This window comes from Camarhynchus parvulus, chromosome 4 (assembly GCF_901933205.1).
Source record: "Camarhynchus parvulus chromosome 4, STF_HiC, whole genome shotgun sequence".
NCBI lineage: Eukaryota > Metazoa > Chordata > Aves > Passeriformes > Thraupidae > Camarhynchus > Camarhynchus parvulus.
This window is the reverse complement of record NC_044574.1, coordinates 54,359,719-54,385,963: the sequence shown is the minus strand read 5'-3', so window position 1 is coordinate 54,385,963 and position 26,245 is coordinate 54,359,719.

Here is a 26,245-nt window from a genome sequence, read left to right as displayed (position 1 = left end):
ATTTGCAAGATGGTGGAACAGGTTCCAAGCAGTCCAGCCTTTTGAGGGCTGTAGGTGTGTACACAGCTTGCTGAGCTGGTGTCAGACTCTTGTTGCTTGGATGTTTATCCTTTCTAGAAAGCATTTTTTCTCTTTTCCTCTTTGATACAGTGTTTTCCCCTGCTTTGTTATTACTGCATTGATGAAAGCACACTAAGTTTTTGCAGTTCAAAACCCCTACCGAGCAGAATTTGAGTTATCTGAGAAGAAGAGTATTTTTACCATATAGGAATGTATTGAAAACTGGATTACTGCTGTTTCTGCTGCACAGAGAAGCACTGTTTGTGAGCTTACCATCGTGCATGTGAATACAGCTTTATAGGATCAGGGCCTTAAGAGCTGAAAAGTGTTTTGGAAGATTTTTTGAATGTACTCATCACACCTAAGAGTTAATGATAACAAAACAAGACCATATCTAAACTAATGACAGGAAGCTGTCAATCCATGTATTTCTCAAGGAGAACAAAAAAAAAAAACCCAAAAAACCAGGACCTTTAAAAAGAACAGTGAATTTTAAAATATTTTAAATACTGCACAGGTTACCTGTCACTATACTTCATAGTGTGATATTTACCATGATTTTTCTGTCTTGATTTTTCTTTTTGCAGAGGAAATCCACAGCAGAGTATTGTTTATTCAGTGTTGGGGTGGGGTTTCCAGCCCCAGCAGAATAGTGTCTCACTGTTAGCCCACTGCTGATCACCAAGGACCAATGCCAGCCTCACAATTTGCTGCTTTCTGCACACACACTGGGAAAGCACAAAAAGTTCTCAGGCTCGTTCCAGCTATGCTTTGAAATCTATCTGGAAAAGATTCTTCCCCTTCAGCAGTCCTGGTGATTAATTAGCTAGCACGAACCTCTGCAACAGCTCAATCACTCTGAACAAGTGGTGTCACATTCCCTTCCTAAATGTGATTATTGCAAATGTCCATGACATAGCAGCAGGCTCCTTCAGTGGGATCTTTCACTGCTGCAGAGATTACAGAACATTTGCTGCTTTCATTTGCCACCAGGCACCAGAACACCTCAAACAATTTCAGCTCTAAAGTCAGGGAATACATATGGAGTTTTTGGATGTATTGGAAACTTATCTGCACTATTAAAAATTGAACACATACAGGATCAAACTGGACTTACAAGATAGGTAATTTGGAGATTAAGTTTTATGATTGATGCTTCATTTTGAAAATGTGATTCTATTGCTTGTTCTTGTCTGCTACTGCTTGCTTGCAGACACCAACCTCTTCTCATACAGAAAAATGGTTTGTCACCAATTGCACAGGGCAGATACTCCCTGAAGATATTCCCTATGGCTCCCCCACTTTTTGGCACAGCTGGCCCATGCTTCCCTCCTAATTCTCCAGATGCTCATATCTAGGGAAGATAGGCACCCTGTCCAAGAATTTCTGAAACCAGAAATCTGGGGTTAACTACTAACAATACAATTATATGATTAGCTCATAGTAGTGTCACTGGTATTTGTGCCTGAATTCTGAGCTGGCTGCCATGTCCTCCTTATTGTAATTTCAGCATGTCTCAGCAGGATCATCCTAACACCAGCATTTACAAAAGAATCTATCTTAAACCCTTAAAGCTTTTATCGTGGTGCTTGTTAAAAGATAAAGAGGAAGGCCATACTAGAGGAACAAGAGACCAACAAGTGTTTAACACCAAGGCCAGCATTACACTGGACCCAAAGCAAGGAGAGAACTGGGGTCCTGTGCATCCTAACCTAAAATTCTCCCAAATAAACTGCATTGCAAAAAAATGTAACTCTGAGCTCAGGATTAAAGGACAAAGCAAGAACAAAAAATGTTTGCTTTCCTGTGTTATAGTTAAAATCTTCCCAGATGTAATCTTCCTGTTTCTTACTAATACATTTCCCTATGGAAGATAGTGAAATTTTTTACAGTGTGGTGTGTAGTAAAGATGCTCTGGTTGAGAATCTTTTCAGGCTTTTCTGACTTTTATTGTTCTTTTTGTCAGCTTTATAGAAAGTTTCAGATAAATTTTCTGGTAATGCTGTATCTATTCTGGAATCTACCTGCTCTGATGCCACTTTCATTAAATCTATTTACATCCTGATCCACAAATGTCACATGCTGATAGTTATTAAAACTGGAGAGAGGGTCTGAGCTGCCTAGCAAAGGAACCAGCAGGAGATTAGCCTCTGTGAGTGCAGCTCCGGACTGGAATGCATAATTCAAGTGGAGATAAGGGACAAAAAATGAAAGGCAGATAAATCCAGTTTCAGTTCACAGGCAGTGCTCCTACTTCAGACGCCTCTAGGAGGGACTTTGTTGGTTAATCAAGAAAGGTGCAGAGCAAGACCTCTCTCAGCAACTGCTGTGAGCTTAGTAATGTGACATCTTGCCTAGACACAGTGAGGACAGGCATCTCTGGCATGTTCCTCTTTGGCAACCTCCAGGATTTGATTGCTGCTCAGACAGTGTGTGTTTCCCTCATGAAGTATTTAGGGAAAAAAGAAGTGCTTGTATGTCATGTAGATATTACCATTAGAATAGTAAGGTCCCTGAGCACTACAGGGCAAGACACTGCCAGAGGAGAGGAATATGCAGTCATTCCTGCTCTGCAGATGTTTGGAAGTGAGGTGTGTTAATGTAGAGATCATCACCTGAGAGTTACACTCCCCTGTTATATTGAGTTGCTCTTCAACCTCCAGGATGACATCTTCCTTGCCTCCTTCTCTCTCAAACCTTGCATGTGCACACAGCTGGGATTTTCCCCTCTTGCAAGGTGTGGAGTAGATGCTTTTCTTTAGCTGTTTGGTTTACACACCTAAGATGTGTTCAGAATCAAGACTGAGGGACAAGAACTTGTGTGTAAGAAAGGAACTGAGTTTTCAGGCTGTACTTATCTCTTTGTGTTGACGCTAGAGAGCCTCACCAACAGGAACCTGCACCAGATATCTAAACTCTGTGTGTCCAGGGCTGCTTGGCAAGGTGTCTTGCAAATGAGACAGAGAAAAAGTAATGCTTTTAAAAGTATGGGCAAACCTGGTCTCAGGTGTGTTGTTAAAGGTAACAGATGTTAATAGTGTACCTGGTAGTACTAGACAGCTAAAGAAGTTGTTACCTTTCAGATGACTCCCTGTATGTTGAGTGATTTCAATCACCCTTACAGAAATTGGGTTATTAGGCTTTGTTTCCTGAAATCCTTTGTTTCAGAAGACATTTATTCTTGTAAGGGTAAACCGAAAGTTAGGGGCATCATGGTGTTTAAGTGCCTCCTTCTTTTGTAAATGCTGCCAGTAAACCCTTGGCCTCAGTTTCCACAGCAGAAAAAAGACTGATATACTAATGCCTACCTTCTTCCTGTGAGTCCTTTTCTCAGATGTGGCTAATTCGTTCCTATGTTCAAAGCACAGTGGGTTGCAAAATTATGATTATTAAAGCCAGCTATTAGAGTGTTGTCTCCTTTAAGAATATTGATTTAATCACATGTCTCTCTGTATTTTAAGTCTGAAGTGATATGATGTGGAAAGATCAATTTATTCCATGTCTGTATCTAGTGAATAATTGTGGAGTCTTCTCTATTCTTTCTGTAATGAATAAAAATAAATTGGCTTAGTCAGAAAACACAAATGAGCATGCATGACAAAGGAAGCCCACCAGGCCGTGCTGCATCTGTTTCTAACTTCATTTTCTTTGTCCAGATGTATTTTTTCCTTCTTTCCTCCCCCTCTCCCCACTTCTGTTCTAGTCAGAGATACAAGAGGAGTAGATGCATTGCACTCTGTTGTGTTGGCCTTGTACCATGTCTCCAGACGAGCAGGGCAACTTGGGAGACCACACTCTGCCTTCTCTCCAAATGTAGGTTTGCTTATGACCAGGTTACTGCCTTCCTCTCTGTCCTTGTGCTGTTTCTTGCTATGGAAAGAAACAATATACCTCTGTTTCCATAGCTACATATGGATTAAATCTTTCATGTCACTGTTTTTGAGGCTGTGTCCAAAAAGGAAAGAGATTTATAATAGAAGGGCATTTATCTCCTTGAGTACTCCCTTGTCTCTGGTAGTAAAAGCTCCAGCTGCAGTGAAACCCAGTCCCCATGAGAGCCTGGCTTGTCCTTCTGGGACAAACATTACCAAATTCATATGAATGGCCTCGTTAGTAGGGATGTAAGACCAGTATCACTAGGGGCTGACCTTCTTCTACAAAGCCACTTCAAAACTCTGAGAGATTGCAGACAAATGTTCTTGTTTGTTGTTACTGGCCATGCTGCCTTCTCTGTGTTTTATGGCTTAGACTGAAAGTAGATGTAGAAAAGAAATTACCCTGCTTCTCTTGAGCTGCTTGGTTTTTTTTCCCAGGACTTTTGGGGTCCCTGGGTGAAGAGCAGGCAACTTTGAGAGATGGCAGCAGACCCTTGTAGAATTGATCAGCAGGGGCACAAATCCTCAGCCCTGCCTGTGTGTGCGCATGGAGCTGGAGCTCATGTGGACATCTTATTTTTCTGTGAGGGAGAAGGTTGTTTTCAACTCAGGCTTAAACCCAGTTTAAAAAGAAATAGAAACCCACCAAGTATCTCTACTTTCCAATGCCAGCCCTTAAAGTTTCCTCAGCTGTCAACACTGTTTTGGCCAGCTTTCCTAACAGCAATTTTGATCTAGCCTTAAAGAGAAGATTTGAAGGATTGAAGCACTCCTTTGGGGAATGAAAAATATTTTCAGGTCCAGTGAGAGCTGATTTGCTTTTATTAGATTCACTTCTCTGTTGTAATAAACTAGGGCATGATGTTGTGAAATGCATGTTACAGTATTATCACAAATAATGTCAACACTATTAATATAATACCTGTAATTCACTGCATTGTGCCTCATTATTTCATCTCTATAGATTCTTCTTGTTGTGAGTATAATAATTTTTATGTTGTATTAAATTAACTCTCTAAGAGGTCCAGCACCCTGTTATTATTTCCCCAAAATAGAAGGTACTAAGATATACACTGCCTCAAAGGTGTTGCATTTTTATTGCAAAGTCATAGATAATATGAGAAAAATCTCCCCATTGTATTTCCTTGGGATTACAGTGGCTCTTGCATCTACTGCTTTGTGCAGACCCTTTTGGGCAGGACACTGTAATTATGTTATTGTCAAAGTAGAAGTTCCTTTGTGTCTTGCTGATTATCAGAAATCGTTTTCATTTCTGGGTTTATGTTAGCAAACTTGCTTGCTTTATGTACATTCAAGGATGTGACATGAAAGATAATTTTGTCTCAATTTTTTGACATTGAAATTATTACATTTTGCCCACTTTATATGGTATGAATATGTCCAACCCTTATTTAACACTAATTTCTGACATTAGGTGGCTGAGGTGCTTAGAGTGTTGTGGGAATATGTTAAAGCTGCTGTAGGGATGTTGGACTTTAGCCAAGGACATTTCAGACTGCATTAGGGATATAAAACAGGTACTTGGGAAGCTCTGGAACTTGCTGGTCTGTTTGTAGCTAATGCTAATACCGTGTCACCTTTCTGAAAAAATTAATGTAGTCCATGTCTCACAGTTTCTGGTCTACAGAATTGTTTAATTTGAGGGTGGAGTTAAGGATGAAGACCAGAAAAAAATGTACTATTTTTTGCCATTTATTTTATTTGAACTCTATTTGTATTATGTGTGGCGGTGTTTGTCTTTATCACTACCAAAGTGATGCAACTGATGAGATGTTTTGCTTTTATTACAGGTCAGGGTTTGAAAGCCTTCCTGCATTCTGGTTAAAATTTTTCGAAAGAACATGCGTTTTCAACCTTTCTCCCACACTCATTTGGACTAGTCCCAGCAGTTTTTCTGGAAATTTTCATGGACTAAGGTATACAGAATGATATATACTGGAAGTAACAATATTGTGGAAATAGAAACACATTGTATGTCCTATTGAAAAATGTGCATCTTGTAATATTGCATCTTAAACTGAACATAGAGTTTCAACAAGACATGGTTTCCTAAGAGCTAGAGATGCTTTTGGCCCTTGTCTTGTTTCTAGACTTGAAACATAAGGAAGTCTATTCCCTTTAATACATATGAGTGCAAAACCCACAAGCTTGTAAGATTTGAAGATTATGATAAAGTGAAATGGAAATGCACAATCCTTTAAAATATGTGGAAGATTACCCAAAAGCCTGTGCTTAATAGTAGGTTTCTGTGCATTATATGTACTCCTCCTCAAGTGCACTTTTTCTTTTAAAGACATAAAAGTCACTGTGGAAACCTACTGCAGCAGCTTTTGAACCATCAGCAATGTATAAAAGTCTGTTCTGAGAAGGGCTGGTGACAAATTAGGTGAATTAATTTCTGATAATGGCACAGCAGAGCTGGAAAGTAGGAAAGAGCAACAATTAGTGTCTGTAATAAGAGCCTTTGGGTTCAAAGAGGTCAGTGGTTCTCTTCTACAGAAACTAGTAGCTGAAGTTTCATTTACCAACTTCATTTCATAATGAAATTTCCCGTAGTGTCCTTAACAAAAGCAAAACTTGTGAGGTGGAGCAAAGAGATTTAGTATTCAACTGGCTAAAATTACTTTTTCTATGCAGCCAGGAAGAAATTTTTATTTACTGCTCATTATTGTTTATGCATGCTACAGCTCTGTATGTAAAACAAGCAATCAATGTTTTTTGGCCTTTTTCATCACTGAATGTTTGCAGGAGAAACAGTTTCATTCATTTCACTTAAACAAATAGAGTTACTGTGGAATCCATCCTGAATACCTGAAATTCATTTTTAATAGCAAGCAAGACCAGTCTCAAAAAATAAATAGCAAGGTAACGAGAACAGTTGTCAGTTAACTTCATCACTTCTTCCCAGAGCTGACTTTTTCCTGCTTCACTTTGACTGCAACTGAGGCAGGAACCAGAAATGCTAATGACTGCCTGCGTATTGGGAATACAGCAAGTAGTCCTCATTTGCAGGCACCAATTACTCATAAAGGAAATGCCATAACACAAGGGATTTTTTCGTTCTTTCATTTGTGATTTGATTCTGTCATCATTATTTGATAGTCATAGGCGTAGCAGGATGCTGCTCAGGCTTTAAAAACAAAGGGAAGTCAGCCTGAAGCAGATTGCCTTGCACACTGGGGAAGTTCAGAACTGACTCCTCACCAGGCTTGCTTTCCCTTTTGGATATGATAGGAGAACAAAGTTTCCCTCACAGGAAAAACTAAATGTTTTGAGACTTCCTTTCAGCATATATGAGGATGAAAGCAAATCCCTTGACTCTGCTTCCTCCCTCTTCTCACCAGCCATGCTGTTTCCTACATCCCTTCAGTGCTTCTCTCCATCAGTCATTGTCTTTTCTCTTTGCTTTCAAACATGTTAATGTCTCTCTCATGCTACCCTATGAAACATCCCCTGTATCCCATCTGCTTCCATCGCTGTTGCTTCTTCCCTTGTTCCTGCCTCCCTCTGTGTTTCATCTCCTTTGGCAAACTGTACCATGGCACACTTCCCTGGCTGCTCACTTCCATGATTGGATTGCCTCTGTCCTCTACTTGCTGTGTGGGCTCCCTGCTCGACACTGAGTCCATCCTGGCTGTTCTTTGCATCCTGATCCTAAATTGCCTGAAGCTCTAGGATAAAAGGCTGTGTTTCACAGCTTGCTTCCTCAGGAACTTCTTCCTCAAAGGATGGAGTCTCTGTTCATCAGAGATGAAGTTTGCATGCTGGAGTGCAGATTCACTACCTCCACCTTTCTCCCTGCTACACAGATCCAGGGGTTAAGAAGTGTGTCTAAAAGTCTTCATTTTTTCCCCCCACTGTAAATCTTGTCTCTCTTCTGCTATTGTCTCAGAAACAAGCAAGGAATGGAGGACCTTAAATATATCTAATAAGACTTTTATGGATTAATTTTCCAGTTGCAAAGGAAAAGTGACACAGGCTATAGGTGCCATCCTGTACCTCTCCTGTTCTGTTGGCAATGGTGTGGCTTTTGGTGTTTTGTACTAAAGGTCTGTACAAAGACTGTTGGGGAAGCTTTGGTTTGCTTTGGTGCTGTCAAGTGTTCTGTGACATGTTTAGTGGGGTTCTCAAGCACTTGCTGGATTTGTGTTCCACGGTGAACAGTTTCTTCAACAAAATGACATGGATGAGTCAATGAAATTGTTCACTCCTCAGTCCCCAGACTGACAAGTAATGATTTCTACTTGTACTGCTGGTGCTCTTTGGGCATGAATCTTCAATATTGTGTGGGAAGATAATTCCACTAGGAAGAGCCAGCTGAAGAGCTGTGTGGAGTCTTTTCCCCTATGTGCTGTAGATGCTCCTTCAAAATTTTAATTCACTCCACTTCAGAGTTGAGTTCAGAATCCAAAACGTGCTGGTCTTTTTCTGTTCTCATTTTCCCCAGTGTCTATCTTGCCTTCATCAGGAGGGACTTCAGTTTTCTCATTGAGTTGTCCTTGAAGACTCTGCCATCTCGTGGTGGTCTTCTCTGGTGACTCTACTGGGAGTTGCCCTTTGGGTGGGATAGATCCAAACTATGTTGTATGTGAATTCCCCACCCAGATGGTAAGACCTAACAAGCTGGAATTCAGAAAAAAATTGTATTGTCTCCACATTTTAGTTCAGAAACTAAACTGTGAGAAGTGAAATAATGTCCCTGTTTCTGCATGGTGAGAACTGGTTGGGAAAGTGGCCACACTGCCTCCTTTCAGCTCTAAGCTTCAGCTTCTAATGCCGTTTTCTCTCCCTCTCCCTCCTTTTAACAGCTCTACCTTTTTTTTTTTCCCCTTCCATAAAGAAGGAAATACTTTCTGCACTGTTGCAATAATATATATCTGAAATTCAAAGAAAACCCAAACCCAGCTTTTCTTGCCCAATATTCTTGGCACTATGACATCATAACCCCTGTGTGTCCTGTCACTAAAACAAATGTATGAAACAGTTCCACTTCTCCTCTTTAATTGGAGCTAGCTTGTTTCAAGGAGCTGAAGAGGCAGACTACTAACAAAGGTTAGTGTGGAGAAATACATCATTGTCTTGCAGGATGTTCTAAGTGGGTCTCTTGAGTATCAAGGTCAGAGTTTATTTAGCAGCAAGTTCTACTGGTATGAATCATCAATAGCATTTCTTACACAATTTATCAATGCCTGGCAATTATACTTTATTCTCTACAGAAATTCTACACTTTTTCTCAGGGAATGGTGCATATTTTTAACTCTTCATTGTCTTCATTGTCCTTTTCAAGTACAACTTTCAGTTTCTTTGACACAGAAGAATGGAGATGATATAGCACTGTGCTCTTTTGAGCAGGTTTTAGCTCAAAAGTCAGTTCTGCATCAAAACCAGAACTTCTTAAAAAGGAAAATTGAGCCAGACAGAATTAATTTTCAGCAAAGTTCTGTTTTTCTTGATTTTCTGTACTTTAAAAAAATCACCTTAGGGCAATAAAATAATTATATACATACATACATATATATATATATTTAATTTCTAATGGGGGAAACCACCTTTTTCAGACTGGGAAATGAATTTTTTTGAGCAGCTTAATCCATGCTTCAGTGAAATTCATAACCTAGGTATTTCTGAAAATTCAGGGTGGCTTTTATCAGTTTGGTGAATGAAGCAGAATTGACTTCTTTTAACTGCTAGACTAAATATGGGTGGATTCTCATGGCTCAAATGGCTCTGAAATTCCAGCTGCTGGCACCTGTTGTCTCTAGAAATGAGCTGAAGCACTTGAACTGGGGATGGATCCCATAATTGCCAAACATGGGTAATAAATCATGAGCTCCAGCTCACTGGCTTGCCAAGATATTTTTCTGCAGTTAAAGGAACACTGAAGCAGGAAAGGTAACAATAATGTAGGCAGAATTTTGCAAAAAATGTAATTGGATCTTGAACTACAGTTCACAATCTCTCTAAAAAAACCCCCAAAAAACAACAAACCCAAACAAAAAACCCCAAAACTCCAAATCCAAGCAAATACCTAAGCATCCCCTGCCAAAAAATCCCCAAACAAAATGAAAAAAATCAAACCAAATAAATCAAATAAACATACTCCACACCCATGCCTTGATTACTGAGTAGAGGAGAGGCACATTTTTCAAAGAAGGCTGTTTTTCTTTTTGCTAATAATACCCAGTGTCACCGTCTTTGCCTTCTGGGAGCCCTGGTACACAGCACTCATCTGTTACATGGTGCCTGAGTGACAGTGCTCCCAGACCAGCTCCTGAGCTTTGCTGGAGCATACAGGATGTGGCAGGGCTGCATGTGGCCTTATATTGCATTTCTGGCAACACTCCTTGCTTCTAATGTACCTGTTTAGTCAGAGTTTCCCAATATTTGATCAACACCTTATTTCTTTATTTTCTGCTCTTACAGAATCCAAAGTAGATGACTGACACAAAATACTAACCCGCTGAAAACTCATCCTCCTCCAAACCATTTATTTATTTATCATTTCTCTGACATTTCAAACTTCAAAATATGTCTTCAAGATTTCCCTGCAATTAGGCAGACTAGCAGCTTCCTTTTTGGGATAAGCTCAGATTCCCGTGGAACTGAATTCCAGGAACTTGGTCTTCAGTGCAAACACTAAAGATCACAAGACTCTGTGGAAATCCATAAAATCAGAGGGTTTTGGGAAAGCTGCAAAAGGCAGGCCTCAGAGACAGCAGAACTGTGAGTAGAGCTAAGCAGTAGCCATGAGATAGATCAGCAGAAAAATTATGTAAGTAGAAAAGCAAGGGCAAATAGAACAATGGTCTGTGTATTAACACTTGTCTAGAATAACTCCCTAAGCTACAGAAAACTTTATCTAGCAAGATATTAGGAAGTTTGAAGCTTAATAATGGAGCTCTGTACATTGTGTTTTAAGACTTACAAACAGGTATTGTATTTGAAATAAGCAAGCATTTTTTTAACCAGAGGTATGTGGGCTTATAGTGATTGGATAGAACTACTGTCAATATGCTTTTGCTTTGTGTGATTGGTCCAAAAACTAACTTTATAAATTGTAACATTAAGTTCTTGATCTGCTGCCTGAGATGTGAGCTGCTGGCATCTTCCCATTGTCATAACCACGTAATGAGACTGATGCTGAAAAATAAAACAGCTCAAGGCACATTCCTCAGCAGTCCCATCCTGTTTGTGATTGGTACATAGACTCCCGGCCGGCGATAGACTCTCCATGTTTCTGTGGAGTGCCTTTCCCAAGCTGTTCCTTGAACTGCAGTTTCCCCAAGTTATTTGTGGAGATGAGGACTGCTGCAGGTTGGATTGGGTCTGTGTATGGCAGAGAGGCTCTCAGGCCCAGGGAGCAGGAGTAGCTGAGATTACCAGGGAGGCAAATGCAGGTATGAACTGTCACGTAAGTGGCAGAGCCACAGATCCTCATTCCTTCCTATCCTTTGTGAGACTCAAAAGCAGTGCTGGCTGAAGAAGCTGTTGTGTTTTGGTTGCACAGGCAGGGCAGAGCCAGCATTCAGCCCTTTCTTTCAGCATGTAGCTGAATGTAGAGTTGAGATGAGAGCAAAATATTCTGCCCTGCAACCAAGGAGGTTCTTTGTGTTCAGTAGTACTGGGGGGATATGCTGCCTTCTAATCTTTGCTCTCTTAGGATTCACAGAAGTGTTGATAAACTTTGGGTGTTAAGTGCATCAGGTCAGCCAGAGCTGCACTGTGAGCTGGGTTACAGGGTGAGAAACTCACTTCCGTATTTGTATTCTGCCAGGAGAAGTTTGGATTAGATTTTATGAAAAAAGAAAAAAAAATCACCGGAAGAATGTTTAGGCACTAGAATAAATTACCCAGGCAACTGGTGGACTCACTGTCTCTGGAAGTGTTCAGGTGCCTGAATGTGGCGCTCAGGGATATGTTCCAGGGGTGATTATGATGGGTTTAGGTTGATGTCTTGACTGGGTAATCTTGAGAGTTTCTTCCAACCTTTTTGATTCTGTGATTCTGCAAGAGCTGTACAGATTATGCAGGGCTCTGCTGAAAAGTGCATAGGGTGGGAAAAGAAGATTAATGGGGTCTGTGACTGTACTTTTCTAGTTACCCAGTGGGGAGATTTGTTTCTGCTATAAGCCATCAGGAAATAATAACCTCATTGGAGCAAAAGGAAAGGGGGAGAGAGCTGAGATGCAGGAGTCCTGGGATCTACATATCTCTTTAATGTAGTCATGTCTCAGAGGAGAGTGTCTGCCCATGAATTTTGGTCAAAATTGGCTCATTCCAGCTTGGAAGATATGTACTTGAGCTGATTTGTGAACTGCACTTAGACACACACTTTCTTTTTTGCACGCACTTGATTGAACAATGAAATATTTCACCAGAAGTAAAATCAAACTGGTATGACTGTGTGTTGGCAGATGCTGGACACACCTTCTCTGTGCACAAGTTGTGAAGCAGAAATAAGGAGTTAGATTTGACAGACCTATCACCAAGTCTGGAGGCAGTACAACCATGTCAGCATAGCACTAAACCTGGAGGCAGAATTTATGTTCTTTGGCTCCATGCCATGCTTTTAAGGCAGTATCGAGCCAGCTATTGAATTAGCATCTCCTCAGGGACTGTGTTGTGCAACTGAATGTGTGCAAGACAACAGTTCAGTGGTGTGGGGGGTTGTTTTGTGGCTTTTTGGGTGGTTTTGCTGCTGCTGTTGGTTTGTGTTTGTTTTTAAAATGTATTATAGTCAGCAAAGCAGGAGAAGGAGGCTTTTTGGTGCTCTTGGCTTTAGACCTTGCTATGGACCTTGTTCTCTTCATCAGTACAGGCCATTTTGTCCAGGCTATGAGGTGACTAAGCTGCACTGAATTTTGTGGGAATGCTTTAGGAGTAACCTGAAGTAAGGCTTTAAACTTTCATACAGGTCATGCTCATAAGAAAAAGCTTTTAAGAGGAAGAGGGAAGAGCTGCGGTCTTTGAGGTGGTCACAAGGAGTTTAATGTAGAAATAATAAACTAGGTTCTTCTAGAATGTTCCAGATATCTGTGTACCACCCCAGTCTCCAAGGCAGAAGATGTTGATATTTCATATAGTGAATGTTCCATCCCAGATTATCCTGCAAGCCTTGGGTACACAAAGCACAGCAGGGTTTACTAGGATAGCACACAGTTTGACAAGCATTCATGAATTAAAAGAAGGCACACTCTGTTCTCAGGCTCCCTGCCCATGCCCTTTTTCTTTTCACAGAAAAAAATATTATTAGATGGGAAACAATGTGAAAACTTGGTAGAAAGTGTCCTTTTAATTTTATTTGCTTATGAGTTATTGAGCCAGCTCATTGCCTTTCACAGAGTTTATTAAAACTCTGTGATTCTGATTTCATCAGAGCCCATGATAGCAGAGGATTGTAGTCTTGGTTTTGGTTTACTCTTACAGGGCACTCCTATAAAATGCATGAAATGGTCAGATGTGTTGAAGTACTGCATGTTGCTTAAACACTGCATTGAACAAGTAGCACTGCTGGGGAAGTAGCAACGTAAAATGGTGGTGGATCAAGTGAACGAGGAGCAGTGGAACAGAACACAGGGAATCCTCTTAATATCTTCTTATTGATCAAGTTTTCTCCCAGACAGCTAATAACTGGTTCAATATGTTCCCACTGCTTGTGAGTCTTCCTCTCATGACTCAGCTGTGGCATCACAAAAATTCAGTGGACTCTGAGTTATCATAATTCCCACAGCGCAAAGGAATTACCTGGGAATTGCAGTGAAAGGTCACCTTAAATGCAATTCATGGGCATCTGGAACACCTGGTCTACTTTTTTTACACAAAACGTTACTTCTCCAAGATTCTCTGAGGATAAGCTGTTTCTGGTACAGTTTTCATAGAGATGATGGCTCTGATACATAGCTGTGATATGCACCATGCTCTTTGTGGTAAATCTCTGAGGCAGAAGTTCTGCCCTCTTTCACTGCTAAATCTCTGAGCTTGCTCACTTACCTCCCTCTTTTTTACTCTCATTTTTCTCTTTAACTAGGGAAATTTATAGACCTAGGTGTTACTTTTCTCCTTCAGTACTGTTTTGTGAATTGCTGATAGCACAGAATCCTTAATCTGTCTGGGGACGCTCTGGGACAGAATTTTATGTTCATAGTGCCCTTGGTTTGGGGTAGAACTCAGCTTCAAAGGATGTCATCTGTCTTCTAGGTATCTTAAGTGGAAGCTGGAGGTTGCATATTTGAGAGGTTCATGCAGATTGCTTAAATAATTCAAGCCTGCAAACCTGATAATCATAGAACCGTACTACTGATTAGGTTGAAAATGACCTCTAAGATCATCAAGTCCAATCATTAACCTAGCACTTCTCAGTTCACCACTAAGTGGTGTCCCTAAATCTACACAGCTTTTTAAATACCTCTAGGGATGGTGAATCAACCACTTCCCTGTGCAGCCTGTTCCAGCACTTGATGATCCTTTTCTCAATAACCAATTTAAACCTTCCCATGAGCAACTTGAGACCCTTTCCTCTTGTCCTGTCATTTGTTACTTGGGAGAAGTGACCCACCTCCACTTCCCTACCCTCTCAGGCAGTTGTAGAGAGTGATAAGGTCACCCCTGAGCCTCCTTTTCTCCAGGCTAACCCCAGCTCCCTCAGCCACTTCTCATAAGCCTTGCGCTTCAGACACTTCCCCAGCTCTGTTGCCCTTCTCTGGACTCTTTCCAGCATCTTAATGTCCTACTTGTAGTCAGGAGCCCAGAGCTGAACACAGGATTTGAGGTGTTGCCTCAGGCCAGGATTCCATTGGCCTTCTTGGCCACCTGGGCACGCAGCTGGCTCATGCTCAGTGACTGTCAAAAAAGCACCTCTAGGTCCTTTTTGTCCTAGAAGCTTTCCAGCCACATGTGTCAGCCTTTAGCATTGAATGGAACTGTGACCAAGTGGAGGATCCAGCACCTGGCCTTGCTGAACCTTGGACAGTTGGCCTTGTCCCATTGATCCAGCCTATGCAGATCCCTCTTCAGGGCCTCCCTGCCCTCTGGCAGATCTGTGTCTCTCTGAAACCTCTCTCAGGTGCTGTCTAATAGGGGCTGAGAACTTATTCAGGGTAGTAGGGACAGCCAGTGTGACTGTATACTTTTCTGCTCCTTAGGGCATGGAGCAAGAAAATAACACATTATAATGAGATCAGTCAACTTCTTTGGCTCACTGTGTGTAAACAGAAGGCAGTGTCTTTGTACCAGTACCTTTACAAAAAGGTATGCATTTTTGAAATATTTGTTTTTTAAAACTGGAGAAGGAAAAAAGGCCAATATTGTTATTTGCCTACTTCTTTTATGTGACATGCTGGTGTTAGTGACTTTAATTTCCAAGAGGCACATATTTTACCACTTTTTTGATTATGCTCAAGATCTAGGGGACATACATGAGGGACTGTGACTCTAGCATTATGGGAACAAGAAGTAGATTGAGTGTCAGAACTCTTGGGTGAATTGCCCAGATGAAGCCTACATGACTTCTCAAATAGATGGTCTAAAGATCATCTGGCTGTGCTGTGAGTTTTCCTGGTGAATTCAGACATCTTATTGTTTTCAGGCACTGAATTCCACACTATAACTCTACATTCTCTGTTTGAACAGCTCAGTAATTTCATCTTTGCCATCTTCGGCAGAATACAATGTTTTGGTTTAGTGGTGAGATATTCTATTTGAAAAATCATTTTTCTGGGAAATTAAATTTGTGAGGTATTGGAATTTTTTGTTAGATTTTTGGAACAAAATAGTTTGACAAAAATGTAAATGTTGTCACATTAATGATTTGGATTCAGTCATCTGTTGTCTTTGCTCTCACTTCTCTTGCTGTTGTTATTTTCTTTTCTTATTGCAAATAATCTGAAGGGAGAAGTCTGGAAGAAATAGTCTTGCTTGTATTTCTTGTATTATACTCCAACACCAGAAACCTTCCTCTCTGTCTCTCTCTTATTTCTGATGAATTTTCGAAGTACTTTAGACATTTTTAAGTGGTCTAGTTATGAAATCCTTCCTATCCCCTCTGTTTTGTTATCTGAAAAGCAGGGCTCAGCAGGCTGTGTCTGTGCTGTGTGCCCATCCTCTGGGTGCAGGCACACTGGAGAGAAGCCCTTTACCATGCGCTTGCCAGGGAATATTCCGTCTGCAGCTGTTGTGTTTCCTTCTTGGCTGCTTTCTAGCAGGCCTAGGATGACTCTGTGAATCCAAAGAATTAACCCTGTGTCATCACAATACAAACATTTCAAGTGACTTCCACCCACAGAGCATATGGACTGGTCCCACATCTTTAGTTCTGTGTGCTGTTCTAGAACAGCAATTCCACATAATTATAAATAATTGAAGGACCCGACCACTGTTGAGAAAGGACCCTGTCTTAGCAGCGAGCACAATTTAAATCAGGCCCTCCTCCCCAATTCCTCTTATTACCTCATCTGTTAAGTACCTGGAGTAAACATGGAGATTTTGAAGGGAGTGCAGTGTTTCACTATTCTGTGGGATACCATAAATGTCTCAGCTTTAAATAGAGGCTCTTCTGGCCAGTCAGTGAAGAGTGCTTTTCCTCTATGCAGTTTGCCTTGTCTGAAGTGAAAGGTCCTCTGGAAAGTCATTTTTCCTGTTGTCTTTCAAGACCCTGGGAAGCTTTGGCTTTCTGTAATGATGCTTGGGATGGGATTTCTTCTGTGCTAGTGCTTTACATGTCCTTGGCACCTGTATGCTGCAACCATGGCAAATCCAAATTTTCATGGAACTATGCTATGAATAGCTACTGTAACATGGATATTGTCAATCTGAATTCCAGACAGGTGGCAATTATGAGACATTATTGTTTCTCTAAACATTGTTTCTCTGTTCTCTAAACACGTTTCTCTGACATTATGGTTTTTCTAAAGATACAGTTAAAGTACTTACATAGTGCAAGTAAATTGCTCTGAAGATACCAAAGATATAAGTTAAGGCAGAGGATGCTATTGTCATGTGATAAGCTAGGGATATTTTGCAATTTGCCGTGTTGATTCCTCCAAGATTCTGCAGTGGTTTTGCTCATCTGTATCAAGGGTTGTTATCAGAGTCTCCCGTTATGCAAAATAAATCAGTAGTATCTCTCCCTTCCAGGGAAAATGTGCAACAGTTTATTGCCTTGTAGAAGGAAAAATAAATTAACAATGCTGACTGTAACTGGAGTGAAACACGAGGGAAATCAGTTTGCCATGAAAACATCTGTAAAGGAATTATCTTGCTGAGAATCAGGTACCAGAGTTGCCGCTTTAGTGCGGCCAGCTTAGATGAAAAGCTGAATTGCTGAGCAGCGTTTCTCATACTGTGAAGTAATAGAACATATTTCTAATGCAAACACATGAGCTCAGGGCCTACTTTATGATACCTAGAGTCCAGATTCTTGGATACTTGCCTAAGCAGAGCTGAGCTAACCACATTCAGCAAAACTCCAGGCCCTGTGGTTATTAGGAAGAAGACTTACTCTTCATAACATGACAAGAGTTGGAGGGAGGAGGGTTGTGCTTGAGAATTGGAGGAACTTCCTGCCTTTCAGGAGAAACACAAAAGAGAATGGGTTACCATGCAACATGCAAAAAAGGCAAATGTTGGGCCTGAGGAACAAGTTCTCCTTCTTTTAGGCTGATGGGAATAAATCTGGAGCCTCCATGTAGGAGCTGTGTTCTCAGTGGCTGTGGTAGGGCAGTGCCCCATGCTGGGAATCTCAGGTGAGTGACCTCTGCTTCTGCTGAAAACCACCTGCAGCTCATCTGGCTGTGAACAACAAGGCATTGGGGGTAGGGCATCAAGGATGAGCTGTAGTGCTGGTCAGATTTCTCCATTGCTATGGAAACAGGTATTGCACTTGCTAACCCAGTGCACCAAGTAGGTATGGGTAGATCTCTGACCCCTCTTCATTTCACTTTCTTAAGCTACTGGAGGAACAGGAGAGAAGAAAATGTGTGCAGGAGGAGGTAGTCAATATTTTGCTCAGGGCTCAGACCTGAATGAAAGGGTGTGAGTTTACTTGCAGAAATTGACTGGATTATTTTGAGCATGCTGCAGCCACATATATGAAGTATCATTAAAGTGCAGGGGTTCCCACACCCCACCTCCTTCCTGAAAAGATTTGCATATTGGCATCACCTGGAAAAGAGGTGGGAGTAGACACCTTATTTATCTTATGCATGTCAAAAAACCCTAGGGTGATATAAGTTCAAATTGGAATTGGTTGCAAGATTTCTCTGTAACCTGAATCCTGGTTCATTTCTAGAATTATTTAATGTTTCCATCTGACAAAGTCTGTGATATTACAAGGATTTTAGTGATTCTTGATCCTTTTTAATTCTATGTCACTTTCTACTTAAAATTTGTATGTACTTAAAGTATTTATATACCATGTTGGGAGAAATTTTCTGGCTTGTGAGATTTGGATGGGAAGGAGGAGGAGTCTGGACTAATTTCTGCACTGGGCCATGCTCAACCTGGTAAGTCTTGTGTTGATGCTTGAGAAGAACTGGGCTTAATATCTGGTCTGATCATTTTATGCCTCTATGAAAGTAATTATGTTTGCATATTGTGTGTGCATAAAATGCAGGACTCTATCTTTCCCTAGACTGCTTGCTTGTCTTTTTTCTGTAATGTGACTTTGCAGAGTAACTCAATCCAAACTCTTGGGCTTACTAGGTAGAGGTGGGACTTTACATAAGGCTTTTGATGGGAAATTATCTTTTAAATTCTCTCTGAACTCATCAATTGTTAAAATAATTTTAACTAGTCATTAAGTGCTTCATTAGTGTGTTTTCTTCTTAAGCTGCTTTAGTTAGATTAAAACTGAATCGTGCCTATTTCTTATTACTCATTTTTGCCCTCTTTTTTCCTAAATGGACTTTGGCTCATGTATTTTTGGGGTTTAATATCAGTTCAGCTGAACGCTCTTGAGTTTCTGAATTAATTCAGTCATTTTGTCTTAATGACCATGAAGAGTTTTGTTAAGCTGGAGTGCCATTAAACTCAAGCGCTGTAGTGTTTAGAGCTAGTGATCACTTGGGGGAAGCTTGCAGGTAGAAAATAAGATTGGAAGTTGGACAGAACGCATGAGGGGTTCATTTGCTGTGAATTCAGCAATAAACACCTGGAGAATATATGCTCCAAAGGGATGGAAAATCAGAGATTTGCTGAAGGAGAGTGTGCTAATTCTTTTGGGATGGATTTTGATCTGGAGCTCAGCTCTGCATTTTCTTCCTGAAGTCTGACTAATACTTTATCTGTTGCAAATAAAAATATATGTTGGAAATATGTTTTACATAGGCACTCGTTAACTCAAGAAAGCTCAGATGGCCTTGGCATACTTGACACGTTCTCTTCCTATTCATGCTGGGGGAAAAAAACAGACAGTTTCTTTTGTTGTCATATCTGCACCCATTTAAAAGTAACTGAATTGAATAGAAAGGTGTTATTGTTTTCAGGACAAACTGCATTTTGTCTTAGGACAATCTAAAATTAAATTACTTTTTTATCTTTGAAAATGAAATGAAAGGAGTTTTGAAACAAAAAGTCATTGAAAATATAAGTTATTTCTCTCAAATTCTTCTGATTTTTTTCAATCTTTTACTCGAACACATTTCTAAACATTTTGACATTACCCAATTGATATTTTCACAATGAAAAAAACCCACCAGATTTAACATGTTAACCTAAATCTGGTTTAATTATTTGTGCTCAAATTGTGCTCTGTGGATTATATGAGCCAATGAGAAAAACTTCCCAGGTTGTACTACACTAGTGACTGGTAGGAGCCGCCCCTAGGAGACATGGGCAATGGGAAAGTTGCTGGTTTATGCCAATCACAATGAACAGTTTTGCGTGTACTTGCACGAGGCAAGGTTTTCACAAGTGGTGGGCTTTGTGCTTGCTTTGTGCTCACTGAAGTTGTTGGCATTAGCAGCCCCAGCAGGCTGCAGATGAGCACTGTGAGAAGCCCATTTACACCAGCTCTCAAAGTAGAATGGCTTCTTCCCATTGCTGACACGTGTGTGCGGTAGGTGGGTGGTGCTGTGGAGAAGGCAGGATGTTCTTAATTTAAGCTAGTGAACCCCACTAAAAATCTCAGCAATGCCAGAGCAGTTTTTAACCTTCTCATGAGTTTGCAGGGTGAGTTAAAATGAAGCGTTTACCTTCATTGAAATGTGAAAATTGTGGCTTGCTTTACTCTCCTTCTAAAGATAAGCTGTTGTAGTAGAAAATTAACTGTCCCAGGCTGAAAGTGTTTAGAGGACCTGTTGGGTTTCTGTTGGTTTGTTGTATTGTTGGTTTTGTTTGCTTTTTTCATGTGTGTGGTTTTTTGTTTTTACAGCGGAAATATGGCTTTTGCCCTTTACCCTAAAAGCACATCAATGATTTTAAACTCTCCTAGGAGTCTCAGTTTTTAGGTTTGCTATCTGATACCCCACTCCCTGTCAGAGAGCTTTCATGGCTAATGGATCTCAACATAATTTGTTTCTCCTTTGAATATCTGCTGTGAATGGTCACCAAACACAGACGAATATGTTTGCCTTCACAGAACTTTTAGTTCAGCCCAAGTTAAAATCTAAAGGAAATGTATCTATATTAATGAATGCAAATGGGGCACAGTCAGTGTAAATGGTGTTCATAGTGACAAAAGTGAAGAAAAGGAAAAGAAACAATATGGTACTTTACTTACTCCAAGATCACATTTGAAAGATGCTTGTGGTAAGCCTCTGGCTCTCCCTGTGTCCACCTGGCAAACTTGGAGCTCATGCCAGGCTATGCAAGGCAGGAAGCTTGCTCCTACTGCATGCTCTGTCTTCTCTCTTCAGTAAAGATGCTTGGCTAGAGCAGGAAAAATATGCTCAGAGGGGTTTGTTCAATTTCTCATCCTTTGCTCCAGATTATTGATTCTTTCTCAGCCTACACTTTTGACTTTTCCCTCCCTTCTCTCTTACTACATTTTCCTCTCCCTGGAAGGGTGACCTGGTTGCCCTGATGCACACATATCCAGGACATGACTGAACTGTTGAAAGGTGTTTGCCTGCTCTCTTCCACTTGTAAAGCCATGTGTATGACAGTCTTTCCCTACCCTAAACCTAGAGAATCTCATCAAAGTAATTAAACAACTTCATTTGGTATAATGTTTATGGTAGTTGAGGATCATCCATGGCTCCTGTTTCTGACCAGACCCTATGACATCTCTTAGGCAGGAATGGGGAGGATTTGAGGGAAGGAGGAACTAACTCAAAATTTGAGGCTACTGCTATAGTCCACTAATCAGTCTGCATGAGGGGCCTGTTCACACCACCACTATCATAGTTTTTCACTAATGAATTAGTAAAATAGGGTAGGCTGGTGGAGAGGTGGAACTTTCTGAGCTGTTGTTATTTAGCACATTCTCCTTGAGACCCTTAAAAATAGGTGTAGTGTCCCCCTTCTTCCTTCTTGACTGACATGGACATCATAAAATGCAGGCAGAGAGCTACTTTAGCAAAGATTGCCCATGCTTAACAAGCTACTGTGCACTTAACAGGTGTACTTCAGCTTTTTTTGAGAGCTTTGGAGTAGAACAAGGGTTGCTTTAAGTTGGACAGCTCTGCATCACTGCAGCACGTTAGTACAGTGTGAACATTCTATATCTTGCATTAGAATAGATTCTAAACTTATCACATAAAACTGGCAGTAACTAGGTATCTTCATGTACTCTGAAAGTAAAACTAGGGCTCCAGAAAATGTTCCACTACCTGTAAAAGATACCCAGCCCTATATTTTTGGGCTGTTGCATGACAGTGCCATTCACTAGACAGCACAGTAGAGGAGAAGCTTCTCCTTGCTATAAAGGCCCCAGAAGCTGTGCACTTTATAGTCTGCCTAAAGCCACGTGGGAATGGGGGAATATCTAGCAAGAAACAATACGTAAAAGCTGGAGTGTCTTGCAGATTCTGTGGCATACCTGACTGGAAATGCTGGCAGAAAACTGGTCTCACTTTTGGTCTCACTTTTGGTCCACACTAGGTGGAATTGCCTTCAGCTTTTCCAAACACTGAGATATCCTGACAGGCTCTTCAGGCTGCCAACACTTCCTAACAGGTCTTTTCCTTACACCCCATGCAACTCTCCGCTTCCCTTGTTTTCTGCCAATATCCATGGGCACAGCAATGCCAGAAAAGTTTGCCATTTACCACAGACTGGTTAAGAGTGCTTGGAATGCTGTGTCCCCTGTCACTGTCTTTCTGATGTGTTTTAAGTGAATCTGAAAATATCTGTATTCTCTTGGCTCTCAAACCGCAGGCCAGAGAGATTAGTTCCCCTGGATTGTATTTGAAAATATGCCAAGCTGTGGAGAGATGCTATTAGATGTAGGTAAGGATGTTTATAGTGAGTTTTGGGGGTAGGTGCTTTTTCTGTTCTTCTTCAATGCCCGCTAGAAAGAGTTGCTACCTCTAATTTATAAGTGCAATAGAAAAAGTCAAAAAAGATCATTGCAGTGCTTGAAATGTGAGGGGTCAAATAAAGCATAATCAGCCAATATTACCTTTTAGCTTTATTTTTTCTTAGGGCTGTTTGAGAGAAATAATGCTTTTGAAGCCTTTGTTAAATTAAAAATTGAAAAAGAACACAAAATAGGTGAGATGGGCTAACACTGCAGGAATTCTTATTCTTGAAGTACGATCATGTTTCTTGGAAGGAATTAGAAATAAATGCCTCTTAAGGGGCTAAGATAACAGCAACAAAAGAGACAAATTTGGTTTCTGCACCTGGTGTTGGCTGTAACTGGTAACTTCAGCACCAGGGAAATGGGCAGAAATGTTTGTCCATCATCCAAATAAAGATCAGACCAGCTTCTGCTGGGGTGTTTAAAGTTTTGCTCTTTGCTGTACTTTCAGCCATTGGTTTATAGGAGTGTTGCAAAAGATCCACCTGGTTTGGGGGAGGCCATGCCCTTAATGTGGAACCGTAGGTGAGCAGTAGGAAACTTCTTCTCTTTGTCTAGTCCCTTCAGTCTCCCCCTTCATTTCTTCTCTTTCTTTGCCTTGTAATGAGATCAGACTCGGTGAGACATCTGTAACAGAGAGAGAGGAGAAGTACGAGAGTTAAGGTCTAAGAGAATAAACGGTGCTCTTTCTCCTGTCCTCAACTTTATTTCCTCTTGCCATCCTGCTTGAATTTTCCTTCTGGCCTTCATGAAATGAAGAATGATGAAAAGAGGTGGTGGTAAACAGGACCAACATGTTTCTTTGCTTGTAGGTGCACCAGTTAAGTCTGGCAATACTTCTGTATCTTTTGACTCAAGAGATCATGTTGTTCTCATTCAGTGGCTGTGATATCATCTGAAAGTGGACGTAGGCAACATTTTGTTTCAGCTAACTGAGCATTTCTATTTTTAGGTACTATTTTATGAAAATGGGATGTCTTATGAAATGGAGTCTTACCCCTTGGACATTTTAGAATATAGACATTTCCCTGATAACATCTTTACATTTTCTCCGCATGCACTTATTAGATAAATAGCAAATACTGCCATTTAATAATGAGCAACATATCCAGCTGTTGGCATAATGAACATGTAAGCTAGTGAGTGTTTCAAAAATAAATAAAGTCTTGCAGTCAATTTTGGATAACGATTCTGCCATGGGGGAAGCTAGTAAGAGAGACAAAATTCCTCAAGATGTTGCAGCAGCTGGCAAGGTCTCCATGGTTACATTGGCATGAGATCTGGGAAACCACCAAGAGTAGCTCATTGCTTGACAATAAAATACCAGAGAGGAGTAGTCCTTGGTGCATCTGAAGATTGTATAAAAGAGAAGCTTTAATTAAATAAGAGGAGAGAGAAGACACATGGTTTGTTTAGGGGAAAAATGTTTAAAATTGAATGCAGCCAGTGACAAAGATGTGTCTGGGACACCTTTAATCACAGGTTGTGGCTGCAATATTTATGTGAGCTGTTGTCTGTCTCTGCCTATTTCACATATTCATGCAGCCTGACAAGATCAAGGAAATAATCTTGTCTGAATGCAAGCAAATTGTCACAGAAAGAGTAGCTATTCAGATTAGATTGTTCCTCCACACATCGTGGGACTTGAAATGTCCCCTGCTTCATGCTCACGGATGGGAAGGTTCTGTGAGATTTCAAGGTGTTGCACTTCTCAAAAAAATTATATTCTGTCTTGAGAATGCCAAATTTCAGAACAGTATTTTCTTAATAAGAAGGGATAGCAAGCTGCACCTGGTTTTAGGTGGGATGTAGATCAAAATCTGTATATAAGGGTTTCTTTGTGAGAATGCTGAGAACAGAAGGAAAATGGCCCTTTTTAAAAGCCATCGTGATTTTTATCAGCATTGTGGCCAATATGCAGTATAGTACAGTGAATTACCTCTTATATTTTCTAATATTAAACTTATAAAAAGTAATTTTGAGCATCACCTGGAGTCTGAATTTCAGGTAGAGCTTTGAGCATATGCCTATGCATCCATATTAAATACCTATGTTTTTCAGCCCAGCTGCAGAGTTTCAAGGTCTAAGTCACAATCTGCTGCCTCATGACAAGAATATAGAAAGATATCTCTCCCAAGGAGATATAAGCAGCATTTGAAGAGAGTGTCACAGTTTGAGCAGTCTGGGATATATTTAATGAAATTAAAAATACCGATTTGCCAAAAATATTACTTCGTTTCATTAGTTTATCTACTTTGGATAAGTTTTGGAGGGATAAATGCTTCTGAAATTCAGGGCTGACAAAATTTAGCCAGATGTTGAAAGTCAGACGCTAGGATGGACTGGCTTGGGGTTAGGGAGACCCAAACTCTGAACCAGCCCTAACAAGAGACTGAGTGTGGGATGCACCCATCCTGTAAGTGTTCCTGCAGATTTGGGCAGCTGGTGATTTTAGACATGAATGTTTTGACATCTCTTGTCAGAGTTGATTCATCTTGGACAAATGCAAATTGCTGGCTTATGGGTCCTGCCTCTGCGTTTAGTGCTAGAGCATCCACCCAGCTGGGATGTGAGAGCCTGGCAGCCCTCTCCCCATTATGGGACCTGGCCTCAGCCACTTGGCCCCATCTCTCACACAGCTGCCACAGAGATGGCCTCGGAGCAAAGCTGGAAAAGCTCTTAGTTAAACACATGGAATGCTTTTTGTTGCCACTCTTGAGCCTAGCTCACCCTGGGGAATTGAGATGGCTGGGAAGGTGACAAGGGTCTCCTCCATCAGCAGTGACTCTGCTCAGTGTTGCCTGCAGAACAATTTCCAGATCACTAGATTTCTACTTGAAGGCAGTGATACCTTTTTGCTAGAGATAAGCAGGTACAGTGTGCTTGTGCTGTGCTTAGAGAAGAATCAAATACCATTCTGGTAGTAAATTAAAAATAAATGATGTTTTGCTTTTGTCAGTGTTTCACCTTTAGAAAAACACTTAACCTTTAACCAGGTTACTGTTTTTGACTTTTATAGCAAATGAAGCGTTCCTGTGCTGTCTTAGAGGTTGAATACATGACCTGCTCATTTGTTTCTGTCAACGCAGTCAAAAAGAACCCCAAACCCTCAACTGATGTGTTGCATCCTTCAGATCAAATTCCATGTGTCTAGCTTGTGGAAAAGGCAGCCATTAGTGCACCCAGCTTTCCTTGAGGGCTACATGTGCCACGCTCATTGCTTGCCTGCCCCTGCCAGAGGGAATGGCAGGGGAGGGGAAGGCACTGAAATGGGAAGAGAGGGGTGTTCTTGTTTTCACCTCCTTCCTAGTCTGCCATATCCGCCAATCTCGTGATCTTTCACAGCCTGAAAATTGTCCCAGAGATTCCTGACTATGGGGAATGACTCAGACTTTGGACTTGGTGGCATTAGAGGAAAAGTAATCTGAATAATTCTGTGTGAAAATAATCAGAGTAATTCTGTGTGAAATGAATTAGTTTTTTAAATCTACTTGTTCATCTTCAAAGGCCTTGGGTTTGAGCTGGCCTAAATGCAAAAGACATTGAGTTTGTGCTCTCTGTCAGCAGCTGAGGTTTTTCTCACAGCTTTTGAGGGACTTTGTTTCTCTGAATTCTTCACTTACCACTGGTGCACATTCAACAGGGAGGACTGAACCTAATAGTTTGCCTGTTTGTGTACTGTCCAGGGATGCAGTGATAAGCATTCATCCATCACTAAGCATCTTTTGATCTCATCAAAAGTCACGATAGGCGTATTTAAAACCACAACCTTAATATTCTGTTTACAATCTGGACTTAAGCTGGTCTTAGTAGTTTTGCGGTACCTGGGCAG